The 23,576-nt window shown below is 35.3% G+C and overlaps 1 long non-coding RNA gene across 1 annotated transcript in view; it reads right to left on the bottom strand.

The window, feature by feature from the left end:
- Positions 1-1,328: 1,328 nt before the first annotated feature.
- The window catches only part of LOC105089206 (uncharacterized), a 46,658-nt gene continuing 24,410 nt past the window's right edge, over positions 1,329-23,576 (bottom strand). The window contains exons 2-3 of the long non-coding RNA XR_004141231.2: positions 4,611-4,881; positions 1,329-3,402 (exon numbers count right to left, since the gene is read on the bottom strand). This is a non-coding gene — a long non-coding RNA (uncharacterized LOC105089206). The remainder of the gene's footprint in view (positions 3,403-4,610; positions 4,882-23,576) is intronic.

Here is a 23,576-nt window from a genome sequence, read left to right as displayed (position 1 = left end):
TCTGTATAAGAATATACCAGAGAAAGAGAGGGCACTAAAAATCACACAAAGAGATTTATAATCTGCTGTTCTCTACAGATTCATCCCAAGGAAAATGGAATTTAGAATCCTGGTAAGGCTGCAAGACTAGAGTAAAGCCCATCTCTAAACTTCAAGAAAAACTGTCTTTCTGTAACAAAGAAGCTAAAGTTTAAAATACGCCTGAAGTAAAGTGGACTTAAGGTAAGGGACATAAAAATAAATACTAAAGTCTATTTAGAAGTGTTCTTACAAAGAATATGTAAAATATTCTGCCATAGTCCATTTCTCTACAGCAATAGTTCTTAATCCCTTCATATACATCTATGGATCAAATGAAGGAAAATTTGAAGTACCAATACCTGGACCCCAACCCTCAAAAAATCTGTTTCAATTGGTCTAGGTTGAGCTTGGACTGCAATATTTTTTTAAACCATCCCATATGGAGTTAATATGTAGTCAGAGCTGAGAATTACAATTTCATATTATCATTTTCCCAAAATATGATCCATGAATCTGGGATTCTAAATTTGTTGTGAAAAAAAGGGAGAGTGAATTCCATTTATAAGTTAAGAAAATTCTGCTTACCAAGGTCACAGGTCTTTCTTCAATTCCCTTCCTTGCTATGGTTTCACCATGGATAAATACATTTCCTCACACCACTAATTTTAGGCTCTGATTCATGGGCATGACATATACCACATCCAAGCAGAGGTTTCGTAAGTGCCTGTGTGGTTTAGCGCAGCATCCCCACCCAGTCATTCGCCATGAAAAGAGCTTGCCTTGGGTAGATTTTGCCCCTTCACTCAGGTCCCAGAAAGCATGATGCCTGAAGTGACTAGACCTATGTCCAGCTGACCCTTAGAGCTGTGAGTGAAAAATACATGTTTATTATTGCAAACCACTACAAATTTGGCTTTTTTTTTAAATGTAGCATTATCATAGGTAATACTATATAATTGCTAGCCTTTATTATGACTCTCTTTAGGATCAAAATTGCAATATCAGGCAATTTTGCAAACTTCTATTTCGTTATAGAACTTCCTGTTTCAGGAATCATCTCAGATAATTCATTTTCAGCAGAACATACTATGGCAAATGCAAAATGCGTACCGAACACTTAACAAAATATTTTATGGAACTAGACTGGAATCGTGGGTGACTTTATTGATATCAACCAGAAATTTACCAATTGGAGATAAAGCTTCTATATTCTAATTAGAAATGAGGAAGTAATAACTAGAAAAACTTGGAGGAAAAGCTGAATACTTCATAGAACTGAAGGCATGAAAAAATTTATGTGGGCCAGTTCTTGGGTTGGTAGTTAAAATTACAAAGCTGAATAAAGAAGTAATCTAAGTTTTTAAAAATAACTTTATTGAGGAATATTTTACATATTGTGTGATTGATCCATTTCAAGTGTATAATTCAATGATACTTTAGTAAATTTACCAAGTTATTCAACCATCGAAATAAATTAGGTTTAGATTTTCCATCACTCCAGTAATCCTTTATGCATATTTACTGTTAATTTCCCTCTCCTCCATCCCAGTCAATCACCAATCTACTTTCTACCTTCAAAGATTTGCCTTTTCTAGACACTTAACATAAATGGAATAATACAATATGATTTCTTATATCTGACTTCTTTCACTGTGCATAATGTTCATCCATATCATAGCATGTATACATGGTTGGTCCTTTTACAGTGGACTAGTAGTCTGCTGTATGGTTATAACACATTTTGTCTATCCATTCCACAAGCTGATGGACAAACAGGTTATTTTCACTCATGGGCTGTTATGAATAGTGTCAATAAGAACATTGTGTGCAAGTCTTCGTGTGGATATGTTTTTATTTCTCTCCAGTAGATACCCAGGAGTCAATTTCTGGGTTGAGAAGTAATCAAACTTTATGGAGTTTTAGTCCATTGGAAAAGGCAAACACTAAATATACAGAAAACGGTGTAATAGTGGCTGTAATCATGGTACACAATAAATTTGTTGGAAGCAAAGTTATAGGTTCCAGGTACACTTGAGTTGAAAGTGTACAGGTAATTAAAAGTTATTAAAGGAAAGAGAATAGGGAGGGTTATTCAAATCAGTAATGACAGGAAAAGTAAAAGCATAACTTGTGAAACAACATGAAAATGCCTCAAAGGAAGGCATTGTTACACAGTTTGGGAAACTGGCCCAATTCCTGCAATCTGACTCAGGGCTGCATCTGTCCCAGAGGAACAATTTTTCTTTTAAGCACTAAGATACTGTCAGGTTGGCCTGCTATCTACTTGAGGTAACATCTATTTGGGGCTCAGGGATATGCTTTTAAAAATGTTCACAAAAGCATTATATAGTACAGCTTTGCATGGTAGGTCCTGTATGTCACTGAAAGGACTTTGAGTTTTCTGGTTTAGTGTTTTCCACATTTATGCACCCAGTGATCCATGGTAAATGAGCATGCTCACCTGTTGAACCAAGGTAAGCATGTAGCTGCCCCTGGCCAGGGACAATGCAGAAGTCGGGGTCCCCTTGCTGTGGCCCGGAGAGGGGAAGATGTAATTACCTAAGCACACCTGTAACCACTTCATGAAGATGCATGGTGAAAGGAGGAAGAGAGAGCCATCAATAGGTTTTAAAAAGCTTATCTTAGGGATTAAGCAGTATGTTCAGTTGAAACAGCCTGCTGCAGGCAGTAAGACAAGTTTGAAGTTATTGAGACATGAAGAAAGAGGAAAAATTGAGATGTTGAATCTGCAATCCAGGCAAGAAACAATGAGATCTTACCCGAGACAGCCAGTGTAGGAAAGAAAAATGGAGACTGACTTTAAGAACTATTTAGGGCATCAAATTTGCATGGACTACTGAAGAAAGTGGGAGATTGTAGAATGACTCCTAGTTTATTTATTATAGTTGGTAGCTGAGTTCAGGATGGATACTTTCACTAAGACATAAAATAGAGGAGAAAAAACACATTTGACAGGATATTTTAGATGATAAATAATGTAATCTATAGTAAAAAAAAAACTGTGCATATTATAATCTAACTGGAACTATTAATTTTTTATGTGCAATTGTAATTGAGGGATGATAAAACATCAAAGACTGATTCATGGAGGAACATCAGCAGAGTGACAGAAGAGTTTTCTGCCATCATTCCCCCCTTGTCCCACACCAACTGCCATAGAACATGGGTTTTGACAATCCCCATGGACAAGGATACCTTTGTGGGGACCCAGGAGTCTGGTGGAGAAGATCTAGCTCACCACTGGAGCATTAAATCTGAATTAGACGTATTAAATAGTGTAAGGACAGTTTCACTTCTTCACGCTTCCCCAAGGCAGAAGACGTCAATGCCAAGAGAGACCCACTTAGACTGCCGTTCCTCCTGTGGGGAGAGTGAGAGATGGGGAGTCGTGACTTCTTCAGCCGTGTGGGACACTGCCCGTGAGGCCCGCTATTTTTATGCACACCCAAACCTGAAGCACTGCAAACAGGACTCACTCTTGATCAAAGGCCCTGGGTCTTACTAACTGCTGAGAGGACTCTAATGGGAAGCCGGCCCTGGGGCAGCTGGGGACACTTTGCCTGCAGACCTCCCCAACCTGGCCATGGGCACCCCCTCACCCACCTCCCCAGCTGTGCTCCCGTGGACAGTGAAAGCAAGCTTCTACAGACAGCTCACTGGCACACACAGAAAGCCACCCAGCTCTGCAGGGTGGGAGAAGCCCCAAACTTCCCCAAATCTAATAAGGGTAAGAAATGGTAAAAAATTGGCAAAACATTTTGCTGTACCCTAAAGTCTGCCTCTAACCAAATTCACATCTTCTTATTGTATGGCTTAGCAAGAAAAAAAGTTCACAAGACTCATTTTTCTAAGAGATCAGTCATAATGGATTTTTAGAAAATTATTCCAAAGATGATCTGGAGAAAGCAGGTGGAAAAAGTCAAAATTGTTTTGAAAAATAGGTGCTGTGTGGGATGATTACTTGCTCTCACTAGTTATTAAAACACATGTCATAGAATAATGCTTTTGAAATACTAAGTGATTTCTTTGGTCTCGGGTCTGGGTATGACAGGGAAGTCATTAAACATGTCTGCAAGACTATGCCTTTGAACTTCAAAAGCCAAACTATCAGTGTCCAGAGGTCCAGGCTGATGTAAAAGCAGTGCTTGTGCAGCAGGGGGCAGTGTGGGTGGTGCTGTTTCACTCCATCCCTTGTCCCCCTGCCTTTGGAACTATGTAAGTCCCTTGAACATAACAACTTTGCACTGGGGGGTAAAAAAGAAGTCCTGGGTTTACTAAACTAAATCAGCCTGGAAAGTTGGGGATTAAAATAGAAACCTAGTCTAGGAAAAAAAATTAGGTAGTAGAGGAAAGAATAATTATCAGTGCAAATAATTTATTTTTATATTTGGGACTCTTTTTAAGTTTCTGGCTCATCAGCATGTGTGTGTCATTAAAAGCTTTGCTGGTTTCTCCTCTTCCTTGGAAGGTCCTTTATGGTGGACCCTCGTGCTAGCTCACTTCCAAGCCAGGCGTGGAAAGTAAAGCCCATTTTGGAGAGTTGGGCATCACCCACCACCTCAACTTACCCGAGACTGGGGTCTCCCTGCACCAGGGCTCCTAGTGAGAGCCTGCACTCCAGGGAAGCTCTCATGACAAGGATGTGATCTGGGATCTCCAGCACTCATCATGCATGGCAGTGACTTTTCTGAGTGGCTTCTTAGGCAGAAGTCTCCACAAACTCCTCAGCTCCTTTTCTATCACTGAGATCAGGTGCTTTAACTTCATGTCTACCAATAGCTGAGTATTGATCATGAAGGATGGAGACGAGGCACAAAGAGAAGGTGGTGATATCCAGAACTGAAAAATATGGGGAACCCAGGAACATGCATGAAAGATTCAAAGAAAATGGGAGAAAAGTCTTTTATTCATCCAGGCTCAGAGCAAATGGTTTTACAAAGTGAACTTCACCCTACTCAACCTACTTTGGCAAGTTAAACCTTATCATAAGATATTTTCAGATCTTAGATCAAGCATCACATACTTGGAAAAAAATCCTTCCTACCATTTCTTCATCCAAGTAAAGTTTAATCAGTTCCGTTAGCTAACCTCCTTTCCTTTCATATCCCAGCTCGATTCTCAGCCTCTTTCACACAGTTGTTTTTTTTCCCCCCTTTAATATCTAGTAATAGCTTTTAAAGTGTATCTTTTCCTTTTTTCAGAAACATTAAAACTGTTTTCCTTAATAAAAGTTGAATTGTTAAAAAATAACTCAAATGTTTACATTCCTTAGGATTCTCTAACCCAGCGCTAAGTTCAACCTTGTGCCCATCTGCTTTGGAAGGGTACCGGTGATGAACACAATGGGTGATCCTACCTTCCCAGACCTAGTTAGTTTTGATCATTTGCTCGGCCTCCCTGCAACTTCTCCCACAAAGGGAAAGTGGGCGTGCCCAAGTCTTCCCCTTCCTAGCTCATACTGTAAAAATATATCAGCTATAAAAATATATCACACAGTGACCATTGCTACTTATTGTGAGAAAGATACAAGAGAAAGATACAAGAATTATTATAATTATGTGCTATATACTGTGTAGTTCCTATATTCTTTTTCCATATTAAACTAGATTTTTAAATAGTGAATAGGATCTATGTTCAATGTATTTTGTATTCAATTGCATATTTAATAACTTGAATATGATAGGGACTTAGATATTTTACTTCATAAATATTTTAGAATAATAAAATATATAACAACTTATGTTGACTTCTCATTATTGCAAGATTTGCTCATTGAACAAAATTTGTTAGCTTTATTTTTATTGCACATTATAGACTCATGAACTCTTAGGGAAAGCTGCAGTCTCAATCTGTGGTACTAGAATTATTTGTTTTAGAGTCTCCCTCTGAGCTCTTTTTTAGCCATTACATAACTTCTGGACAGAAAACTTACAAGAAAACAAATCAGGCTTTATGCCTGTTGACCTAGGGCTGACTGCAAATCCTTGTGTTTTCTGAATAACATCTTTCCTCTAAAAGCATGTTAAAATGGTACTAAGAGCTTATTTTTAAATTATAACATTTTATCCCCACATTATACATTATATAAAAATCAGTATTTTAATATTTCTTTACATTTTAGATAGACCAAATTCATAAAATATATTTTGGAAAGTTTCAACATATAAGTATGCAGTTATATTTTAAAATGTTGCAAACATAGGCCTATTTATCTCATTCTTAAACCAATAAACTTATCTATGTGGAATTGTAATGTTATTTTTGAGGGCAACCAACTAAAACTGCCATTTAGGTATTATATATGACTTGCTTCTGTAGCTCTAATAACATTTTTATTTTTGATCAAAACTCCCGGAAGATTCATGACAACTAATACTAAAACCATTGAAGCAAAGGTTTACATAATTTTGGAAAAGATTTTTAATAAATCAGGAAGGATTTTCTATCACTTTATCTAAAGGTCTAACATCTTCTGAAGGATTTAATTATTTGAAGTCCTAAAGCTAGAGACTTTCCCAAATATTGTCTCTTTTCCTCTCCTTCATAAAGGACATAAAGTTAACCTTATATTCCCTGTGAAACCACATCACCAGTTCCAACCCAAATATACCACCACCACAAGCTCAGATAACTGTATAAAGAGTGGATAACACAATTGGATTCCTTCTCTGGGGAGTCTGGAATGGAGGAAATGTGATGCTGAGTCACTTAGCTATGCCTGATTGACCTGTAAAGCTGTGTACATCCTATCTGTTTCTGAGATTCCCATTCTGGGGATGCTTTGATTTGCCACCTGCTGGTATGAGGCAGCCCTATACAGAAACGAGATGGAAATACATACACAGAAAGAAAAATAAGAATCCAAGATCTTAAAAGACAGAGGTGACTTTCCAAGCCATTGGAAAGCCTATATATACTTTGTAAAATTAAATTCCATTTTATTTACCTCTATACTTACAATAAATTTAAGTTAATTGGTTTCTTTCAGCTAGTACTTAAGTGTGTATATTTAAAAACTGTTTTGAAACAAATTTCAACTTCAAAAAGAAGAAAATCTTTTCTCCTTCCTAAGACATATTTTTATGTCCTGTTTTGCGGTTGCAAAGCAAATGGGGCACTAACCAGGAGGGAGCTGGAATCTTCCCCTAACAAGGGGAAATAACTTTCCATTGCTAAAATATGGACTCCTCCAGTTTTGGAGACAGATTTATTTTCTCTCTCTGATTCCAAATAACACTGAAAATCTGAGTTTGAATTTGTCCTAGGTTTAACTATCTGTATAAAGATAAAGATAAATTAATTAACCTCTACCAATCAACAATCTCCAAATATTTTAGAAGAACCAGTTATGACACTACACACATGACAAATAAAAGAAACAGCATTACTTCCATTTTCAAGAAGTTAAGCTTTAAGTAAATAGTAACTATATAATATCAAATAGTAATATGAGAAAATTAAAAGTCTCATAAATATTTACAACAGTGGACTTCAAACTTCTCTCTCTCCCAGGAATTTTTACAGTATTAATTTTAATAAGGACCCCAAGATTTTTCATTTATGCAGGTTTTGTTTATTGATATTGCTGTGTTAGAAATTAAAACTGAGAAATTTAAAAAACACTTACTAATAATTTTTAAATAATAACATACACATAAGTGTTAATAAAAATAGCATCTTTTGATGACAAATACTTATTCTCCAAAGAAAAAAATAAATTTAGTGAGAGTGGTGTTGTTTTATGCTTTTGTGAATCTCTCTAAATGTCTGGTTTCCACAGTTGAATTTTCCACCACTTCTGCACTCAATTTCTTGAGATATGTTGCTTTGGTGGAAGTATATGAAGAAGATCCAGCCTTTTACAGAAGTATTTGAAAAAAGCGAGGACTTCCTAGACCCATTGAAAGGGTCTCAGGATCCTCCAAGGTGCCTCAGATCATGTTTTGAAAACTACTGAGGCACAAGTTTAATTTCGACATAAATTATAAGTAATGAATGAAAAAAATACTTTTGAATATTAAAGGACACACAGATTTTTGGGGAGGCTATCTACACTGATCTTAGGAATCAAACAATATTATTCCCGGTTGGAAGATGGAGAATATGTGAGGTCTGCAAGACCAGACCAAAAGCCTATGGCCATGGAAAGGTAGGAAGTCTCCGCCCAATTGTTTTTTACTTTTTGTTTGTTTCCTAAGGAATTTGTGATGGTGGAAATATTGGACTGGGTCTGAATCCCTGTCAATCACTAACTGTATCACCTTTAATTAGCATCATTTCAGCTCAGTGTACTTAAAAGCAACGAGGGAAATTTCAGTGAGGCTGACAGAGTTGAAACCACTTGCTTCTGAGGGTGGAGGAAACGTTACATGAAATATCTTTAATGCATTGTCGGGCACAAGGCATTAAATGCTCGGTAAATGGGGTCTGTTATTTTATGAGATAATATTGATCTGCATATTGAAGCACTGTTCACTACATAACACTGCCTGGAAAGATGTCTGAGGTTTAAATAAATGGAAAAGATCATCTCTATTTTTGTGAAAGTTATAAGGCTTGCCATATAGCTTGGAAACTTTTAACTGAGAGGAACCATCATAGCTCAATATATGATGAGAAAAATATCTTGAATCCTTGATCTTGTTCATTTTTGTCAATATTTTAATCTAATTCCTTACACATGGAGTTAATACTTTACCAAAAAACTGACTTTGTAGCCTCAAAGGTCTCAATATTGTTCTTTTCCACTTGAATTGGTGTTTAGACCTATTTTGGAACTAGGCAACATGGAAGGCAGCTTTTTACATCACTTAAGATGTTTTCCTTGCATATTTACCTCCACAGAGTGATTATAATTCAAAGCAGATGTTGCATTTATAGGAAGAAATATGAGTTGGTATTTTTATTCATTAGAGTAACACATTCTGTCAATTTGGTAAATAACTTTGAAAATTATATGTTTTTTTTTTCTCTTCCAAAACTCTAAACTTGGAGAAAGGAATTTCACTTTGTATAGTGCTAAGCCTTTAAATATTACAATTTTTAGGAGGCACTTTTCAACTAAATAATGCATTTTAATAGAACAAAATCTATCTCAACTAAATAATGCATTTTAATAGAACAAAATCTATCTGAGATATCAAAAAAAGCTTTGCTATTGTATTTATTTATTAAACCTTAAACTACATATTCAATAAATTTCAGCTTATATGCATGCAATAACATATATACATAAATTAAGTCAAATGAAAGGGAAAGAGCCACCTCAAACTAAGATAAAGACAAGAAAGAGTTAATATTTTAGGTGATTGCATAAAGGACTAAAGAGGTAGTAAATTTGCATTTATAATTTACTTCTGAGATCCTAACCAGGGTAATAAAAAGTGAAACATAGTTATAAATAAGTCACAATTCATTTGATTTGAAATTCTATTGAAGACCTCAACAATTCTAATTCTAGTAGTAGGATGTTAAGCCTATAGATGAAACTTTTCATTAAATTGTATATTATTAGCAAAAAAAAGTATAATAAAATACAGAAGACAGTCCTTATAAGGAAGTACGACAAGGAGGAGAACTTATTCAAGACTATTATCCACCCACTGCCCAATCTAAGCTCCAACATTTAAGATGGTTTGACCGTTTATACATCAGGAAGGAAGATCATATTGAATAATTTCCCAAATAAGATGACTTTCAATTAGGCATCTAGGAAATTGTAGGAACAGGAGGAAGTGCAAGTAACTTTGATTGTAATAATAGTATTTCAAGGAAATGGTTTCTGCTCAAGAATAATAAGATGAAATAGGATACTCTTTTAAAAACAAGGAAGGTTAACAGGAGAAAAGGAGGCTGTAGGATTTTGGACTTGTGTACATGGCACTTTATCAATAAATAGAGGGGAGCACAAAAGAGTCATTGGAGACAATGCCTTTTCTTTCAGTTTTTTTTTTCTTTCCCCTTGAGCTAGTGCAGAATGGGAGTGGTTGGGAACTTTTATTTTATAATTTATTTTTTATTATAGTCTTAGAGTCATCCTTTTTAGTTAAATGTCTGATCTTTTAGAAGTATTCGCTATATCCTCACTTCAGAAAATCTAGCTGCTTGTTGCTTAATGGCAATTTTTTTTCTATTAACTACACCGTAGAATAAAATTTAAAAAAAATATATCTTTACATATGTATGTGTGTATATATGTATGTATCTTTCTGAAATACCACAAAATTAACTGAAAATAATGAGCAGAGAGCTAACATTTAACCAACTGTCAGAACATGTGAAATAAGCAATTTAAGTCCTAATACTTACTGTAAGATTCTCCTCAGCACCCAAACTGCAAATGCCAGCAGGAAAAGCCGTGGTCTGTTCCATTTTGCATCTCCAGCATGGAGCAAAATGTTTGATGCTGTTACTGTTGTGTGTTTAATAAATGTCACATGTTTAATAGGGAGGGAAGAGAAATCGTCTACCTTGTTGTCATGGCAACAAATAAAATACTTTAAAGGGATAAATTTATTTTTCCTTGGTTATGTCTTCATTAGAGAAAAAATTTCCAGGAGTGGAAAATAAGTCCTGTTTGACAGCAAATTACTTGCCTTTTTGAGGCAGTGAAATGTTTGGCTGAAAATGAACATTTTCTTCTCTTTCTTTAGTGTTTATGTGAGAGAATGTGGGGGGGGGGTTGCTTTGTTTTCTATCAAGTTGTAATAAATATCTTGAGTGGCAAATAGTGGGTTAGCAGGAGTTCATAAAAATGTGCTGAATGAAGGATACAGTGTTAACAAATAATTTTAACCATATACTTGCAAAGAATTTTTCTAATTTAGTGAATTTTGTCTTTTTCTCTTTACCCTGCAAATACAAAAGTGAGAGAAGCTATACGATTCATGGAACAGTTTCTCAAGCTTGAAGGATGTATAGGCCCTTTTTTACTTCAAAAAAAAAAAAAATCCTCAGTGATGTCTTATCAATTTAAACTACTTTGTGGTATTAATTAAATACTTTAAAAATATAAATCTTGGGATAAACTCCAAGTTATTCTTGGAATTTATAATTACAAAACCAAAGGAAATTTAAAGATTAAGTACAAGAACAATTCCAAAACCCATAAAATTAAAATTAACCTCATAAACGTAAAGTAATGGGTCATGTGTTACTAACAGTAAATTTCTGACTTCAGTTTGAATACATGATTCCTCTGGTAAAACTTTCTCTTCAGTTTCACAAGCCCAGTCAACCTTAAGCCATGCAATGATTCAATTTCTCTTTTTTCTCACATATAAGTGCTACCAAACCTTTGTTTCTGCAATGTCCTGCAAATGTAATTGGACTTCATGTGTAACAAATATATCGTGTATGTTACCTTTCTATCTCATTTTTATTAATTTGTCATCATTAAACTACTACCTGGGGCCAATGAAATCATAAACCCAAAAGCAACTATGACATGAAATAACGGACCTGTGCTTGGGCATATAAATGATACAGGATATGCTTATACAAAGTTATAATTAAAGTGAAAATATAAAATTAAAATAAAAATTCTGGTAGAGAACTTGTGAGACCTAAAAATATGTCCACAGACCTCTGTTTGTCCGTGGTAGCAAGTCTGAGAAACATTAGTTAGTAAACATGGGGATAAAATACCATTTGTCATACAAACAATAAATGTCACACAAATGGTATTAGGAAGCATTTTAGTTGTTAGAAATCATTTAAATTTGTTTAAATTTATGAGGATATTTATAAGTTGATTAACTAGAAATCTGAATCCACTCTTTTTTTTGTACTTTTGGACCCAAATCTTTGAAATACAATTTAATTTACCCCATAATTTAGCTAAAAACTGAATTTTCAATAAAGATGAGAGAAATTACTTCAGCATAGTCACTACTTTCTTTTTAGTACATGCATTTAAATTATGTAAGTACCTTTACATTTGATTTTCTAAGTATTGCAATAATGGCAACTATACAAACACTCAAGGGTAATATTTGATTGGATAGTTTTAACATTAATGTTGAATGCAAGTGTTGTAGGAAAAGTAGATTTTAATTACTGAAGTAGGAGGTTTGGAACCTCTGTGGAAATGCTAAAAAGGACTCTGGTTACAGTTGGGGCCTTAAAACATTTACCAGTTCTTGATTACTCCTAATTTATTTAGAAACTTAAATCTTTCATCCTTCCTTAAAGGTAGTATCTCCCTAGTACTAGCCTGAAGCTTTTTATGTATTATCGAGTTCTTGTTTTAACCACAAAAAAGTAGTAGTATGCACCATTTTTCACATAGTCATTTTCTCAAGTAAGTAGGGAAAATTAACTTTTTCAGATATCTCAAATATCTGTTTACATAATGGGTGTTTTTTCCTAATATTAAAAGTAAAACATGTTTATTGTAAAAATGTCAGTAATAGAGATCATCATGGCTTTAAATTAATAGAATTATACCATCTATTGATTGTACTATCTCAGTCTTTCCATTTTACCTGAAGTCACGCCAAGATGGAATATTTAGTCTTTTTTTTTCCTCTTGATCAAAATCTCAATATGTTTCATTTAAGGGGTAAGTTTATTTCTATGTGACTGTAACCTATACTTCCATAGGTCATGGAATTCCACAGGTCATTTTCCCAAACTATTTGTAAAAATGAAGTCACATTTGTAGTAATAACCCATTTTTTTTACTGGCTTTCATTTCCAGGAGTGCTGCATAAAGTAAACACATTTGCAAATCTCCTGACTGTTTTTGTTTGTTTGTTTGTTTTGGGGTTGTTTATTTGTTTTGGTTTCATGTTTTGGTTAAGTTTGGTTTAACTCTAGAGACTTTTTCCATGTGCTCATAAATATGTTGAAGAAATTCCCTCTCAAGTATTACCTGCTTCGTCTACACTGCAGCTTTTTAGCAGAACAGTGTCATCTGGGCTCTGCTATTACATCTGGAATATACCACGTTTTTAGGACAGAAGTATAATTTTTATAGAGACTTCACTGCTTCTTCTGGACACCACCATTGCTTGCATTCACGGTATTTATACGTTTATTTTTATCACCATTGGCTATCCCTGACAATGTTGAATTTTACCTGAATCCTGAGCTCTTGGGAAAAAGTGATGGTTAAAAAGTCCCCCAGCCTTTTGTGTTCCAGGAAGTGGTTCACTGCAAAGAATCACCCTTCCTCATGTGACTTAGTAAGACTCATAGATGCCCACCTTGTTTACCTATGACAAGGCTGGACACAGAGCCTCCAAATTCCCATTCTTGCCAGGTAGGTAATTAGCTGGTGAGCAACCACCCATCCTGGGGTGATGGCCTTAGCCACCTATGTCTTAACCTTACTCAAAAAGTATTCTTTGAGAACAGAACTGGAGGGGTTTGGAACCAAATTATTTTTTAGAAATATATCTACTGTGGGTTTTTTTGCATTTATTGATGTACTATTTTTTCATATTAATGCACTATGTCTTAAGATGAGGAAGAAAAAAAATCAACATAATTTGTAAATTATAGTCCTTAAAAGTTCTATATCCAAACAGCCATTTTGGGTGAGTAAGCAGCATTCTAAAAGGAAGAAAAAATATATAAAGGAAGATGAGTGAAGGATCTTTTCTTTTTCACTGCTATAACAATGCACCCAATGGCTGAAACACGTTCAATGTTCAATATATATTTTTTGAATGAATTAAGGAAGCTGCTGTGTAAAATAACAATATAATATGCTTCAGAAGAGAAAAGGACATGAATTCTAAGTTACAAATTTGACCAGGTATCATTCTAAATATACAAAAATGTTTATACTTACAGTAAAAGAGAGAGAAAAGGAAGAGAAAATGTTTAGATGAAGAAGAGAAAAACAAATTAGCTGCCACCTCAAGCCCATTTCAGAAAGGAACACTTTAAAGGTTCTTAACTAAGATTACCAAACACATTTTTTAAAAATATGGACATGACTATAAACTTTCATCATCATAATGGTTACGATATAATTTCCTATATGTAGACATTACACAAAGAATATTATATGCCTGATTTTCCTACTCCATGCGATAGCTCCATTAAGTAGGTATTATTACCCCAACTTAACAGACTGAAAATCTGAGGCTTAAATAACTTGCCTGAGTATATAGAGAAAGAAAGCTATACAAATTCATCTATTTTAATCCTTTCTACCAAAATATATAGATTCCTGCCAATATTGTTTGGAATGTTCATATGCACCTTTCCAATAATAGATCTAATATTTTAAAGGCATTGTTAAAAATTATCTCATTGTTTTAAAGACTCTTTTATTGACCCTTTTACCAGACATTTACATTTTTTTCAAAATTGTGTCTTAAACACATCCTGTACTTGGACATATATCAGATTCTTATGAATTTATAATTGTTGTGTGTAGATTAATAATTATTAACCTTCCATTTGACTTATGAGCTAAAAAGATTTATTTGTCTCTACTCTACACTTAAAAAAAAATACATCTTTTAAAGAAATAGAAGCTGTTCACCTAAGTCTAAAGTTAAGCAGAAAAACATAAGAAAAATTAACTCAAGAATTATATGAAAAGAAAATGTAAAAATGACTCACTTTGTGGATATGATTTAAATTCTGGATCATTTAGTCCAAATAATAATTTTATTACTGGCCACTACATATATTTCTGTAGATTTTCAATACTTATTTTAAAGCAACTTCACAAAATAGCTCAAATTGTATTAATCTCCTGATCCTTCTCCATTTGTTTCATGATTTTATCTCTCTGTAACAAAAATGGAAATGATACAGATGAACAAATTGTTGATCTATTTGGTCAATGTGACTATTCCGAACAACTTGGTTACAAAATAGCCTATGTTTCTTTAAATGAGTTTTTAAAATGCATCTAGATATTCATCGTGTGCTGGTCAAACTTGGCATCAGTTTTTGCATATTTTAATTAAAAGGATTAATTTAGTTTACTGCTATCTAATTTTTTGGCTTTAAAATATTATAAACATATATTTTTAAAATGAAAGTGCACTCAACCAAACAGTTAATTGTAATGTACAAAATAGATACAACTTCTTTTTAATATTTCAATCATGTTTAATTGAGTGCAACTATAATTTTAAACTTATTAAAAACAGATTCACAGGCATAGAAAACAAACTTATTGTTACCAGGGGAGAAGGAGGGGGAAGGGATAAATTGAGAGTTCAAGATTTGCAGATACTAGTATATACAAAATAGATAAACAACAAGTTTATACTGTATAGCACAGGGAACTATATTCAATATCTTGTAGAAACTTATGGTGAAAAAGAATATGAAAATGAATATATGTATGTTCATATATGACTGAAGCATTATGCTGTACCCCAGAAATTGACATAACACCATAAACTGACTATACTTCAATAAAAAATATATATATATACACCAAAAAATAAATAAATAAAAATAAAGACTTTGTGGCATGGGGAAAAAAATTTACCTGTATAGATGCAGCATGAAACATTCATGTAACTTACTTAAATACATCTATATTTAATAAATGCCTCCCTCACTGACATTCACAACATATCAAATACTAACTTTATACATGTATTTTCACATATGCAATATGAAGTCTATAAGTATATAGACAAAGTGAAATGAAAAATGGAAACAATGACTGAGCTAAGTTAGGAACAGCTCCTACATTTAGTGTAAATATTTTAAAGGTTTGAATCATGCAGATTTGCTCTTTTCTTTGAGAGCTGCCAACAGTGAACAAATAGTAATCTAAGCCATATTTATTATGAAACTGTATCTGAAAAGATTTGTAGTATTGTCAAAAAGCTTTCTGGAAAGAGTCATCATTAAACAGCATTTCTAAGAGAGAACTAAAACAGCATAACCAAATGCATATCATTCTCAGTCTAATGCCATTGTTGGTGTATATTTAACTAGACTCTACTCATAAATTCTCAGAGTATATGAAGTAGATCAGGTAAAATATAAATGATAATTCAAATAGGTTAATCCTTTTTATATATTATCCTCCAAATTTAATAGAAACTATTTTTCCTAACGTGATACGTCTGCTTTGCCGAGCTATCCTTTGAAAAAGGTTCATGTACAGCCAACCGGTAATAAATGTTCTTAGGATATTTTACATCTTAGCCTAGAAAACTGCATCCCACTAGACTAGTCATTTACTTGAGTAATAAATTCTTTTAGGGGCATTTGTAAGGAGAGCCAGGATGGATTTTATTCTCTTCTGTAGCATTATTCATATTTTACAAAAGTGAACTTTTAGCTTTCTTTGGGTCAATTTTATTACACTTTAGGCAAGTTGCAGTGAATCCCATTCTTCACACACTTGATTTGTGAAGAGAGACAGAGAGTTCACTTCAGGAGAGGAAAGCATGTAAATCTTGATGAAATCTGAAAAATGAAAGAAATGTCTAAAGAAAAATTAAGTCTGCTAGTACCCGGTCTTATTTCATTATAGTCTGCATGTGTGTGAATCTTTTTAATTTGTGAGACATGGATTTAGGAGTATCCTAAAGTAAAATTTCAAAGCAGTCATTGTAAGCAATTATTTCTTCAGAGAAAATAAAAATAGGGCTACAGAAGTCCTGCCATGGCTTATGTCAAACCAGTGCATGAAACAAGCTGAGTTCATGTTGTTTATTAATTATTAAGATTTGTACTTTTAGTACCAACATTATTAAAACACGAAGGGAAAAGACATGACTCTTAGAAGAATTCAGTGCATGTGGTTATTGTCCTTGTGACAGAGTCCAGCCTGTTAGGTTGACTGCTGCCACCACTGCAGTGGCAGGTAGGGAACAAGCCACACTTCCTGGGAACCATAACCTGAACTTGCCTTTTTACACCTGCAGCACCTTGAAAATCCATCGTTCTCTCCCACTCATATCTAAATCCCATCTGTCACAAAGAGGCATCTCGCACAGCAATGATTCCTCAGGACATGCTCCTCTCTCTCTCAAATCCAGTAAAACTGAGAAATTTGGAGTGAAAAAGAAGGCTCTCTTAAGAATATGGCCACTTGCCACCTAAGCAAATTAATATAATATGAAGGCCACATATGTTTCTTGTACCCTAACAGAGCTGGAACCCTACTTTCCAATGCTCCTACTCAGTAGTCTTGTGACCTCACATATGTCACTAAATTTATATTAGACACTAAGACAGCTAAGCTGTGGTGTTAACCATCTTTATTCGTTAGGATTGCTGAGCTTTTTACACTTGCATGTTATTTCACAACTCAAACTATATTCAGCTTCTACATAGAATGTCTGAATTCTCAACATCCATTTCCTAGAGCCATAGATTAAAAAAGTAGATCACCCAAAGATACAGACAGGTAATGCACAGATTACAGTCCGAGCTATGGCTCTGCTCCAAGGCCCAGTGGCTTCAGGAGTTGGCGTAGTCTTTATAAAGCTCCCAGGATTCCTTTTGAAAGGAGTTGGAATTGTCTTTTTTTGGTCAATTTTATTACCACTAGATGACTGTCAAGCTTAAAAATAACACTAAAAGCAGGACGGATGGGGTTTTGGCCCCTTTTCCACAGTCCTTTTCTCTAATCACGGTTCTTCAAATGCTATGACTCAAATGGTGAAGAGACAGCAAAGGGAGGTGTTCCACAAAAAAAATTCACTGCAGACCGGAGGGAAAATCGTTTTGGCCTGAAGGCCTAGGGCCTCAGACTGAGTCACATGTTCTCACTCCCCTTGGGCAGAGACCCTTCCTTGTGTTAAATACCCAGCACTGTTCTTAGAGAGACATTTACATAGAAAGAGCCCTACAACACTTAATGGTCAGGAATCAAATTTGTGAAGAGCTCCTATTTTGTGCAAAGCACAAACATTATGTTCTAGGTGGGGCTAGACATTTTGCATGATAAATAGACAAATTGGGACAAATTAAAAACTGTGATAAATCTTATAAAACAAATAGATTCTGTGGGAGAGACTAATTTACACTGAGTATTTTGTGTAATCCTCTCTGAGATATTTAGAAACTATATCTAAATAATTAATAAAGATATTTGACAAGGAGGTATTTATACAGAGAACTGGGGGAAAACAGGGAGGTGGAAACACAAAAACAAGAGGATAAATGTAATCAAGAATTTTCTAGTTCTTTAACCAAAAAATATCATTGCATTATTTACCTAATGAGCACACCTAATTCTCTAGTAAGAGAAAAGGGGAAAGGGCTTTGCAGCATCTGTCTTCTTTTCCTTTTTCACCCATTTGTGGTTTCTGCCTCCCAGATGACTTCCTGCCGTCCTTAAACCACCAGCGGCTTTGCTGCTCTGCACTTCGCTTCATTCTTTTCTTTTTCAAGGATTTTCCAATATCCTGAGTTTCCCAAGGCAAGTTTACAGTTTTCAGTATATTAACTAAAAGCACTAACATTCTAATGATCCCAAGTTTAAAATGCTGTCCATGATTTGACCAATCTAGCCAACTCTCAAACTGGCCATTTCCACTTAGATGCCAAAGAATCATCAAAATATTCACTGGGGAGAAAATAAAACCTAGATTTCAGTTCCATCCTATAAGAAAATCTGTTCTCCTTTTCAGTAATTGTACCAATGCATTTCTAGTTACTCAATCCTAAAATCTAAGCCCAAGCTCTACAGTTACCATCTTGCCCAAGCCACCACCAAATGTTTCCTGGACTTTTGCAATTGCCCCCTGACAGTGGGCATCTCCTTCTACACTTGCCACCACTGTCCCTCTCGTCTATACTTCCAACAGCACTAGATTTACAGCTTGAAACAAGAACTGGATTATATTGTTTGTGGGAAAAACTACTAGTTATTTAACGACACCCATTCCTACCTTTGTTTATAGATCAGTCGCTAGGTTCAAGTTAGACACATGGCTGTCCAGGTAAGGACAAGGCATTCCATCTTTTATGCAGCTTGGTATGACATGTGACTAAGTGTTGTCCGGCTGGTGGGGAGCTGCAGTGATGTGTGCTACTTCAGGGCTGTGCACTTAGAAAGAGAGTGACGTGCACTCCCCTGGCCTTTCCCACTGGTGGGGAGGTGGTGCCTTCTAGAGAACTCAGAACTGGAAGCCACCTTTTGAGAATTCCAGAGTCTTAGTGCCAGGTTACCAGACCAGGCCCTCTTATCTCAGGGCTGTTACAAAGAGGCAAAAATAAGTTCTAACCTTCAAAAAATATTTGCATGTTTGATTTCTTTGTTACAACAGTTTAGAGTGAATTCGAAGTGTGACAGGTTGTATTTTCGCAAAAATGACTGCTATTCTGTGTCTTATTCCGCGTTCTCTTCTTGCAGCATGACTTTGACCACCCTCCTATCAGGAGGTAAGTCTATACTCTTTTCTCTCGGATCCTGGAGGACTTATATCTATGACAGAAAAAATGCTATGTGACTTCCAAGGCTAGGTCATAAAATTCTACCTGGTTCTCTCGCGGTTTTTTTTCTTTTAACCCAGCCACCACAGTGTAACAAAACTCAGACCAGGCCACGTGGAGAGACAACATTGAGGAGGCACTGCATATACAAGAAGAGAGACATGGCCAGCCCCCAGCAGCCCGCCTGCTGTTTTAGCTTCAGTCACCTCTCACGGCAAGTGCACGAAAAACCCCTCCACAGTAGCCTCATGAGGGACTCAAGTCAGAGTAAAGCTTATCTCAGTGAGGCTTGTGCTTGTGGCTTCTACACCACAGAGTCAACACCAATAAAATTCATGGGAAGCCCACTGAGTTGTACTAGTGCACCACCAGATTAGACTGAAAGGAACAGAAACCACACCAAATAAAAGCAAGCCTCTGGACTTCTCAACTTCCATAGGCAGGAGGCAGGCTGAGAGGACAGCTCAGCTGTAAACACGAGCTACATTTTATGGAAAGGGGACGATATTTCAGAGGGCAGAACCAAGATCCCAAATAGAGAAGCCACAAGCCGTAAAGAATCATTCCTGGGAAGCAGCACTGAGATCCAATTCATGAACAAACGATACTTTCCCAGCTGAATTTGAAGATTATTATGGACAGTGACTCCTCTGTGCCTACCATCCACCTCACCCCCTTCGGTGTTAACCTCTGCCTATCCAGCCTTGCATGTTACGTGTGTGGGGGTCAGAGAAGGTGCCTCGTCATTTCCTAGGGGTTCACTTCAAGGAAAGCTGTTTTGGGGGCGATGTAACCAAGGAACAGCACTTAAGAGCCTCATCCACCACTCTTGTCATCATTTAGATCTTGTGCCTGATGCTGTAATGAGATGAAATGTCTGGAGGGTCTTGGTCAAGCTAAGCATATACTGCATGTGGGAGAAATGTAAATAATAATTTGCCAAAAGGGAAGATGTGGCCCCAAAATTCTATTTTACTCCTAACATTGAGAAATAGATTCTATATCTCTTCCTGAAATCTGGGCTCTGCACACGCAACCAAGACTGTATGGTAAAAATAACACTGTGCCAACTTCTGGAATGAGGCTCAAAGAAACTAGTAGTTTCCACTTCCTGGCTCTTGAGGCCCTCACCTTATACCCAGCTACCACACTGTGAAGAAGCCCAAGCTCCCAGTGAGGATTGTCGGAGAAAGTCACATGGAGAGGAATAGAGGTCCCTGGCCGTCAGCACCACCTGAGTTTCCAGTCAACTGCCAGCATTAACCTGCAGCCACAGAAGAGATCCATTTTTAAAGTGGAGCCTCCAGCTCCCAGGAGGACCCTGAGGATGTCATGTTAGAGCTGAGACCAGCCTTCCTTTCACCAGATTATAGATTACTGAGCCAAAGAAAACATTTTTTATGCCAACAAGCTCGAGGTGGTCTGTTAAAGAACAGAACACTAATTATACATAATTTTCTCCCTTACAATCCTCCAAAGATTTCACAATGAATTGGGGGGGGGGGACACAAGCCCAGATTACTTACCAGTGCCTAATAAGCCTTCTTGACTTGGTCTCTGACCACATGTCCTAAGGTAGACCCAGAGGTCAATGAAATAGAACGGAGTCCAAGAATATTTAGGATTGATAAACCTGCTGGTTCACGAGGTTTAGATGGTTAAATGATAAATAACTAACATTTTCTAAAAAGTATAGTAGGATAGACTTTGAAATGGACTGTATTTGGCCTATATTTGATCAAGTTGTAGATGTTCATTACTGCGTTACTCTTGCCCATCAATTGAGTCTTGAATTTGGCCTTCTTATAAGACACTTAAATTTATCATAATTTTTTTATCTCCTCCTTACAAGCTGCTGCACATTCCTTTAAGACCATCTGGTTCCAAGACAACTTAGTTAAAACAAAATTTCACTCCAGACGATATGTAAATAAAGACACCATGTTTTGTTTTGTTTTGTTTTTTTTTGCCTGTTATTTCTTTCAGCTAACATTCATTGAGTACATACATTTGCAGGAACTAATTTAAGCACTTTAGTTGTATTAATAAAATTAATATTATTTCTCCATTAGGTTGCTAGGATATAAATGAACAAACTGAAGCATGGTGAGGTTAAGTGCTATATTTCAAACAAAACACAAATTTAAATGTGACTGGATCGGAATTTCTAGATTTTAATGGATCTAGACAACTTTCTTAACTTGACTTTGCTCCATTTTATTTTCTTCAGGATACCTGCACTTGCATGCCCTACAGTCAAAAAAATTTTTTAACCTACAAAATTGACTTCATTGTATACTCTTGAAAATGAGTAAATCTGTCCCTTTTCTTGTAGCTCATATGGGGTGAATGGCCATTATGATAACCAGAAGTCTGGAAGTAGTTCCTCTTTTATGACCCTCATATTCAAATATTCTACCAAATTCTATTGACTTTATCTTCTTTATAGTTCCCTAAGCAATTCAATCCAAAGCATTCCCAAATCTGTCTTAGTTCAGGCTAGTGCCATTGTTTTAGAAATTGCTTATAACATACTCTGAAGTAGTACTCTTTATTTCCCTTGGTATCTGATCTGTTCAGACATTGCTACAATAAGTAATATACCTAATAATCAAATCTGATCATGGTATCAGGGCTAGATAAAATTTTGCAATGATTTTCCTCTCTACCCTGAATTATTAATTTATTTTAATCACTTTGTCTCTCTATTAGAATGTGAGCTCCTTGAAGGCAAACTTAATATTTAACATACCCCAGCATCTGATACTAATAAAGAGCTAAAAATATGTTTATTAAAACAATTTTTTAAATGAAAAGGGTATATGAATATAAACTTACATTTTGTAAACTGCAGAAATCTGGCTTATGTTTTCATTACATTTTTATTCTTTTTTGGTCAGGATCCAGAGTAAAGTAAAAATTAAAATGAAGGGCACACATAAATTTAAAATGGATAGCTTTAAAAATGAGTAGTGTAAGAATGATTTCCTTGATCAAATATATTTTTAAACAAACCAAGAGCATATCAGATGCTGAAGTACCCTCAAACTGAAAATCTTACAATCATTTAAATTTTGAAACATTATTATGAAATAATATTTAATAAATCATTATTATGAGAATAATAATATTATAAGAATGAATTGAGGAAGAGATCTCTAACTATTAAAAAAATCAGAAAATAGTAAAAATATAATAGGTATGAAAGTCAGTCTGTAAAGGCATTCAAATGTACTTTAAAATGAACATTTTATTAATTGAGGAAAAATCCAACTAGTTTCAGTTATTTTGAAAAGTTGGTAGGGAAAATTTATCTCAGTTGTATAACAAACATTTAAATTGCCTACCTGCTAACATAGAGATCTGAAGAGAGACAATGATTTTCTGCTTTATTTTGTTTTGTTTTCACTTTTTTTGTTTTCCTGATTTCTTTTCTCCTTTTGTCTTCCTTCCTTCTTTAATAAAATCATACTCTATCCAGGTATTTCTTTATGTTAATGGTAACTTTTACATAATACATTTTATAGGTAAGGAAAAGTGGTTTTTCACACTAAAAGTAATTGTTCAAGGTTAAAGAGATCGTGTCAGGGTCAGATTTTAACTTTCCAAGTTTTAAGGCTGTGTTCTTTATACTGTGCATGTCACATTTTTCAGGTGCATAACAAGAACCAAGTGAAGGGATGGAGAGTCTGGGGAAAGCTTCTGAGCAAGCAGTAGTGATACATCAAGGAGTAAGGGAAAGTAGAGCTGTCTACTCTAGGCAAGGATGCATATAAAGACATAGACAGGATGGTAGAAAGAGGGAAGAAATGGCAGCTATCTTGTGTGCAACTGTCGTAATTTATAACCTAGAGACACCATCGTAATTATAGAATTTCACAGAGAAAATTTTAAAAACCCACATTTAATATATCCATATATAAGCAAGCTTAGGAAAAACACAATAGCGCACGGGCTTTTAGAGACAGGTGGAACTGTTGGTAGAACAACCAAGGGAAAATGTGAAAAATTTTAGAAGGAAAAAATTATAACGTGCTCCACATACCCTTTACCATGTGATTTTCTTAAAATCTAAATTTAAGTTAAATATATAACTGAAATGTAAAGACAATGAACAAATATGCCTTTTAATATAACCACGCATTGACCTATTT

Source organism: Camelus dromedarius, chromosome 13 (genome assembly GCF_036321535.1).
Source record: "Camelus dromedarius isolate mCamDro1 chromosome 13, mCamDro1.pat, whole genome shotgun sequence".
Lineage (NCBI taxonomy): Eukaryota > Metazoa > Chordata > Mammalia > Artiodactyla > Camelidae > Camelus > Camelus dromedarius.
The sequence above is the reverse complement of the archived record's forward strand: the minus strand, read 5'-3'. Positions and strand labels throughout refer to the sequence as shown.